The sequence below is a fragment of the Petaurus breviceps genome, unplaced genomic scaffold (genome assembly GCF_028583685.1).
Source record: "Petaurus breviceps papuanus isolate PSGF00001 unplaced genomic scaffold, PetGlider_PUasm1.0 91133, whole genome shotgun sequence".
Lineage (NCBI taxonomy): Eukaryota > Metazoa > Chordata > Mammalia > Diprotodontia > Petauridae > Petaurus > Petaurus breviceps.
The window spans coordinates 18,341,067-18,349,449 of record NW_027187419.1 but is presented as its reverse complement, the minus strand read 5'-3'; positions in this window follow the sequence as shown (position 1 = coordinate 18,349,449).

Genomic DNA, 8,383 nt, shown 5'->3' with positions numbered 1-8,383 from the left:
AACTTTTAGTGGACGGGAAGCTCAATATAAGTCAGTGGTGTGATGTGGCCAAATCAAAAATCAAATTCAGTCTTAATGAAAGTTCCTTCCCTTTATTGATTATCTCCAATTTATCTTGTGTAAATCTTATTTGTACATAGTTGGCTGCATGTTGTTTCTTCCATTAGACTGTGAACTCTATGAGGGCAGAGACTGTCTTTTACCTTTTTTTTATATTTCCAGCACTTAGCACAGTTCCTGGTACATAGTAGGTGTTTAATAAATGCTTATTACCTGACTACATGCTTAGTTTGGTAATATCAATTCTTTTAACAAAGGTATAGTATCATTCATTAATAAATACAATACTTTGCCATCTAATTTGATAACAAAATAACCTGTACTCCACTATGCCATAAAACCTTGTCATTCAAAATCCATTTTTCTCTTTTCTTTTCTGACATGATGAGTATGCACTGGTAATAAAAATAAGGTAAAACATTGGGGTGCAGTGCTACACATGGCACTCGAGTACTGTTGAGTTATCCTTGTGTCATTGGGATTTGTAGTGCTTGGAGCTGCAGTGCTGAAAAGTGATGAGAATACCACCTTTGGTTGCTTTCACAATTACTCATCTCTGTCACTGTAGCCCAAAGGCAGCCCTAGACAATGCATAAATGAATGAATATGGCCAGGTGCCAGTAAAACTTTACAGACACTGAAATTTGAATTTCATATCATTTCCACGTGTCATGAAATATTCTTCTTCTTTTGACTTCTTTTTAACCATTTAAAATACAAAAATATCTGTTCTTGGCTTTTGGACCATATCAAAACAGGTGGGGGTCAGATTGAGCGTAGGGGTCATTTGCCAACCCCTGTCTGAATTAATCCCTAAACAGTGACTCTAATGGCAAAGAGCATGCAAAAGATGAGCTGGGGCCCCTTGATATATTCTGAGGCTCCTTTTTTTTTTTTACCCTGTTGTATTACATTCAATTTTTCAAGAGAAGTTAAACCTTTTAATTTTGATTTTGGATATTTCATATTTGAAGACTTTAGAAGTTGCACGATAGTCTTCTGTGAACCTGACCATGGTACTTGAAATTTATTTTTCCGCCTTAGACGTAGGATTTTTTTCCTTTGATTTGGAAGTTTGCAATTTGAGCTCAACGTTCAAAAAGTAGGTCAAACCTGTAGATGGTTCCAGTATAATGTACTAAAGTACATTATATTTTGAGTGGGGGTTATTTTCAGAAGTATTGGTGGATCTTTTCTATTCTGACTTTGTTCTTTGTTTCTAATCAATTTGAGGAGTATTCTTTTTTTTTTCATTAAAGAAGATGACATATATGTTTTTTGTTTAGTAAGGGGAACCCAAATATTCTTAAACCACCCCTCCTTTTCCTCTTTTTTATTCATCCATTCATTCACTCATTTATTTATTTATTTATTTATTGGGGGGGGGGAGGTAGGGCAATTGGGGTTAAGTAACTTGCCCAAGGTCACACGGCTAGGTTTTTGTTTTTTTTTGGGGGGGGGGTCTGTTAGTGTCTGAGGCCAGGTTTGAACTCAGGTCCTCCTGACTTCAGGGCCAGTACTCTATTCACTGCAACACCTAGCCACCACCTCCCCTTCCCCTCCCCCCTTCTCCTTTTTTTGAGGCCTGTTAATTTAACATGCATTTAACATGGATGAAATGAGATGGATCCAGGCCTGTGATTCCCTTGGTATAGGAACTCTTAGTGAGAAAATTCCTTCTACTGATGTAGACTGGGATCTGTTCTTCAAGATCGTATTAAGTAGTTACTTATGGCCCCCTCATAGTTTAAATTAAATTATTTTTTGATAGTAAATAAGTAAAAAGATCTTCTAATTTTTCAGTTTTCTATCTTTATTCCAATATTTTCATTATCACATTAAATATTTTAGAACTGTTTATTCTATTTTATTTTTCAGGGAATCTACTTTTCAGTCAGGTTCTATGCCTCCTGTTTTAAGCTATTTATTTTCCCTATTTTTTCCTCCAGAGCACTAATTTAATTTTTCATCTCTTGCTTTATTCCCCATCCAGTCTTTGAATCCTTGGGGCCAAGTGATTCTTGTTTTGGAGACTATTTGTACTAAATGTAATTCCTCTCTTTTTCTGAATTTATCTCTTGGGCTTCCCTCAAGCCATTATATTTCTTCATTGTATATCCAAAATCCAATCCCATTTCCTCTATTGGGAGTTTGTGCCAGAGTCAGGATCTCTCCCCTCATATTCTTAGATGTGGTTGAGAAGCCCCTTCTTGATCCTGTTCTCCCTGAAATCTAGAAAAACAAACATTTTCCTCTTGTTTTTTTCTCTCTGTCTCAGTCTCTGCTTCTGTCTGATTTTTTTTTCAGGTGGCTCCTAATAAGACCATTTCTATGCAGGTGCACCTTTGACTTGCCACAGGTGCTAATTGGTGCTCACCTGCCCACAGATGTGTCTGTGCTTCCCTAGTTCATCTCTCTACCCTGCATGGTCATGAACTCAACAGGGGTCTGTTAAATCCTCAATTCTCTTGGAAGGGGGAAAATCCCACCTTTTTTTCCTAAACACTTTACTAGGAGAAGGGGTAAGATTAGGCCTCATTAACTACACAAGAGGAAAATTCAATTGTCTTCAACCTCACCCACACTCATACCCACAGGCAGCTTCTGGGCAAAGGCTAAGGGGTAGGACCCACTTTAGAGATCACTTCTCCACCCCAAGATACTGTGACAGGTATGCTTAGCTTCACAATTAACATGGATGAAATGAGATGGATCCAGGCCTGTGATTCCCTTGGTATAGGAACTCTTAGTGAGAAAATTCCTTCTACTGATGTAGACTGGGATCTGTTTTTCAAGATCGTATTAAGTAGTTACTTATGGCCCCCTCATAGTTTAAATTAATTGTCCAGGATCACTCATTTGGGATGTGTGAATCCAGTTTTCTAGAAACTTTACCATGTTGTCCCCCTAAGGGTTAAAATAAGAAGAGATCTGGGTTTTGTTAATCTTTTATGTTTGGCTCTTAATATTGTCTGAAACAGTTAGGGTCATTAACAAACTGGAGGTGTCAGGGGCACCATCAGCATCTTCCGCACTTCTCTCCCCTCCCTACATTTTATTACTTTTTTTCCTGCTTACTAGACAAAACAGAAGCAGTGCAAAAGACAAAGAAGCAGAAAAAGAAACCAAAGTTTTATTTTGTACAGTCTGAAATCCCTTTAGATCAAGATTCCAAGATTAAGGTCTTGTTTTATTTTCCTTTGTTTCCAGCTCTTCATTATGTACCAATGTATTCTGATACAAGCAGGTATTTGGACTCTATACAAGCATCTGTAATTTGGACCTTTTAAAATGACTCTTTTATGATCAAAGGAAAGCTTTCTGTGGCTGCTTAAATGGCTCTATTTACCTCAGAAGTGGTTACTACAATGTTCTTAGCTGTTCCCCTCAGTTTCCAAGGAAATTCAAAATGGCTATGTACATTGTCTGTTCTTACCTCAGTCCATTTGGTTTAATTTATCCCATAACATCTCCAAATTCTACCTCAGTTCTTGCCAGTTTAATGACATTCTATTGTACAGTGCAAAGAAATCAGCTTTCTTCCAGTTGAAGAACTCTGCCTTAGTTAGGGAGATTAATTATGGCAGCAGATGCTCCTAATAACCACAGTTATGGCCAAGCTAGGATGGCCAATTGCATTTTCCATGATCCATGCTATGCATCTGTTGCTAAAGCATCCTGGCTATGTGAGAAAAGCATTGTCTGTGGAAGTTGTGCCTCTGGTTAGGAGAGATCAGCCCCTGCAACAAAATATAGGATGGTGAATTTGGGAAATCTTTGATGGATCCCATTCCATTTCCACATTGTCAACTCATCTTTCCAAGAATTATGCTTTTTTTAGTCATTTTTTAGTCATGTATGACTCTCTGTTACCTCATTTGGAGTTTTCTTTGTAAAGATACTGGAGTAGTTTGCTATTTCCTTTTCCAGCTCATTTTACAGATGAGGAAACTGAGGCAAATGGAATAAAGTGACTTACTCAAGGTCACACATCTGGTAAGTGTCCGAGGCCAGATTTGAATTCAGGAAGATGAGTCTTCCTGACTCAAGGTCTTGTACTTTATCCACTATGCCACCTAACTGCCCCTAAGAATTATGTACTTTTGATGAATTAATGTAGGCACCAAAACCAATCAATCTGTGTTCTAACCTTTTCTTTACCAAGTTATATCCACGTAAAATGAAAGAGAATAAACTAGCCAGAACCTCATCAGAATAAACAAACTAGAAATCACTTATGGTGGAACTGAGTCTTGGATATGAAGTAAGGAAAGACATGGGTTTGAATCCTGCCTCTTTACATATACTAGGCAACCACAGTGAATGAAATTGTAGACTTGGAGTCAGAAGAACTGAGTTTGAATCCTGCCTCAGTTAAGAGCTGTGTGACCAGGACAAGTCACTTAACTTCTTTCAGTTTCAATTTCCTCATTTGTAAAATAAGGACAGGGATAGTGAGGTGGCACATTGGATAGAGTGTCAGACCTGGATCAGAAAGAGCTGAGTTCAAAACCTGCCTCAGATACTTACTAGCTGTGTGACCCTGGGCAAGTCACTCAACTCTATTTTCCTCAGTTTCTTCATCTATAAAATGATCTGGAAAAGGAAGTGAAAAACCACTCCAGTCTCTTTGCCAAGAAACCTCCCCTACCCCCACCAAATGGAGTCACAAAGAGTCAGACATGACTAAAATGAGTGAATAACAACAACAAAAATGAAGACAATAACAGCATTCTACCTCACAGGGTTCTTTTAAGGATAAAATAACACAACATATATAAAGCATTTGGTAAACCTTAAATAGCTATGTAAATGTTTAATATTAGGAGTCTTTCTGAACTTTAGTTTCCTCACCTATAAAATGGGGATAGTAAAGTAAAGTAAAAAAAAAAAACCCATAGGATTGTTGTGAGGAATAAACAAGATAATGTATGTATGATCCTGGTATTTTCTCAACCTTATAAAACTATAAAATGTTAATTATTTTATATTACCCAGACTAATCAGTCAACTGACGAATACCCAATGGCCCAAAGGAATCATGAGAGTAGTGTTTTCCTCAAGTAATATTAATTTTGCATCCCAGGGTTGGGTAGGCATTGCACAGAGCTATACTTGCCCTTCAAGAATTTACACCTTATTTGGGCAAGAAAGATTACATTTACCCTGCCTCCCTCAATTCCATACCATTTTGTTTCCCTTAAAAAAATGTATTGATATCTTGTAGTTACATCACTATTATTTCTGAATATATCTTTTTGTTTCACCACACATCGAGCTACCCTTTGTTGTGGAATTTAAAAAATGGGGGTGGGGGAGGCAATGTAGCAAAACTAACCAATACATCCACCAAGTCTGACGATATATTCAATGTTCCACACCCATAGTCCTCCACTTCTGCAAAGAAGAGAGGGAAGGTGAATTTTTTCATTTCTCCTCTGGGGCCAGACTTAGTCATTTGTAATTATGTGACATTCTATTTTGTTCATTCTACTTATATTGTCCAAATCATTGTATGTATTGTTTTCCCAGTTATGCTTACCTCACTCGGCGTCAATAAAATGTAATTCTGCTTTTCAAATTCTTCACATTCATAATTTTTCTTTATTTTTTACATCCATTTAAAAGCATTTCTCTGAGTTCCAAATTCTCTCTCTCTGGCCCTTTGTCCACCTATTGAGAAGGCAAGCAATGTGGTATTCATCATTTCTTGCAAGACAGTGATACTCCATTCCATTCATATACTATAGTATATGGTGCCATTCCCCAAACAATTGGGTCTACTTCTATCTTAACTTAAGTATAGCACAATAGGAGAACTGTGAAAAAGATTTAATGGCCTTGCTAAATCAATAGACTGTAAAAATATCATGCAAAATGCAAACTAGGTCACTTGATTGACTCATCCATCTGTTTTGCAAACTCAGAGGATTATCCTGGATAAGAAATGCTAACTTTGTTTTGTGGCATCTTTGGATGGTTCTACTTATAGCGAATCATAAAACTCTTAGAAATTTAAAAGAAATCATAATTTTACTCAACTTTAATTTTTTAAATATAGTATTTTACTATTGTGCTATCTATTACTAGAATTTTAAAAGGCTTCACAAAAGAATGAAATGAGTCTGTTGATGCTGAAAGTGATAGGTTATTTTATTGAGTATATTTAAGGGAAGACCATATGGTTTGAATAGACAAATCCGAAGAATAACAGAGGGAAGGGGAAAGGTTACAAGTGTGGATATTAGGAAAACACCTACCCACTAAACTGGGGCAGCAGATGACACCTCCAAATCTAGGACGGCTCCCACCTCCCAACTATGGCAATAGCTGATTGATCCAAAGTGAGGAAGAGAACAGGGGAGAGATGCAGTTAAGGACATCACCAGATAGCCATGGGCACAACAGTTTTCAGGTCAAGGCAGGAGGAAGGATATTCCACGGTCCTGTGAGATCTCCCAGGACTTGGCACATGATATGCCATCCTTTCTTCATGGATTGAGACAACTGGGAGATCCTGAAGAGATCCAGGTTATTCTTTCCCTGAGACAAAGGCAAAGTCTCACTCATTTGTTTCCCACCTTTGAATGGTTTTTCACCTCTGATGGTCAGAAGCTGGCCTGTAAGGGCCAATCAACAAGACTGTATGAGAAATAGAATTTTCTAACACAGAAGGCTATCTGGCAGGTTTCAGAGGAAAATGTTAGGAAGGAAAGGCAAGTATACCTAGGGCAGAGATAGTTTGTTGGAGAAGGACTAATCTTTTTTGGACTGTGGCAACCCAACTATATTTTATAATGGGTCAGATCCACCCTAATGACATAAGAAATAAAGCAAGTGTCCTCATCCTAAACTTTAGGCAAAGGGAGTGAGAATGGAGAAGGAATTTTCCTAGTAGATTAATAGTAAGTCAAAGAGGTGGATAGTGGAGGGGAAGGAGGTGGTTTCTTTAGCTGGTGTGACTAAAGATCTGGGGCTCACATGTATCTAGTCATGTATTATTCAGTCATTCAGTCATATCCGACTCTTTGTGACCTTATGGACTGTGATACCGCAATACTGTCCATGAGTTTTCTTGGCAAAGATACTGGAGTGGTTTGCCATTTTTTGTATACTGGCCAAGTCATGCAGCTAGTAAGAGTCAGGCTAGATTTGAACTCTGATCTTCCTGACTCCAGGCCCAACGCTCTATCCACCAAGCCATCTACCTGCCTCTACCTAGTCAGGTAGTCCATAATAAATTCATTCCTTCTATTAAGCAAAATAGATGGACTCTCCTCCTTTCCCCTCAAGCAGGTTTTTTGTGTTTCATTTATTTTATTTTCTCAATGATCATGATGATGATAATGACCTTGATGCCCATTTTAACCTCATTTCACTGTATCAAGTATATAACAATACTCTGGTTAAGTAGAGCTCTCAATATAATGTGTTGCAGGCTCTTTACTACAATGATATAATTTTAATAGTATTATCTTTTGAGAGCATGAACTTTCTTTTGCCTCTTTCTGTATCTTCAGTGCAGTGCCTGGTACATAGTAGACACAATAAATGCTTATTGATTAATTTATGGTGTTATGTAATATTAAAATATAATATTAGCATGATATCATAGTATTAGCATAATATTATCCATATTTTATAAAGTAATATAATGTAGTGGATAGTTTCAGAGTCATAAAAACCTGGCTTCAAGTTTTGCCCCTGACACACATTGCTCTGAAAATCATTTAATCTCTAAGTGGCCCTGGCAACTCTCTAGGAGTATAAGGTACAGGTCAGGTGTCAATTAGTATTGATAAAGGGGATTTCCTTACTAGGAGTTCCTCACTCAATGAAATCATATCAGTAACTCCCTCCTTCCCCCCATTCACGTTTTATAAATGAAATGTACTTTGGTTACAAGAACAAGTGGAAGATTGACTAAACAAGTTGTAGGATATGATTGTGCTGGAATATTATTGTGCTATAAGAAATGACAAGCAGGATGCTTTCAAAAAAACCTGAAAAGACTTACATGAACTGATGCAAAATGAAGTGATCAGAATCAGGAGAATGTTGCACACAGTAACAAATATATTGTACAAGGACGAATTGTGAATTACTTAGATATTCTCAGCAATACAATGATCCAAGACAATCCCAAAAGACTCATGATGAAGTATGTTATCTGACTCCAGAGAAAGAACTGATGTTATCTGAATACAGACTGAAGCATGCTATTTTCACTTCTTCCTCCCTCCCTCCTTTTCTTCCTTCCTTCCTTGCTCCCTCCTTTCCTTCCTTCCTTCCTTCCTTCCTTCCTTCCTTCCTTCCTTCCTTC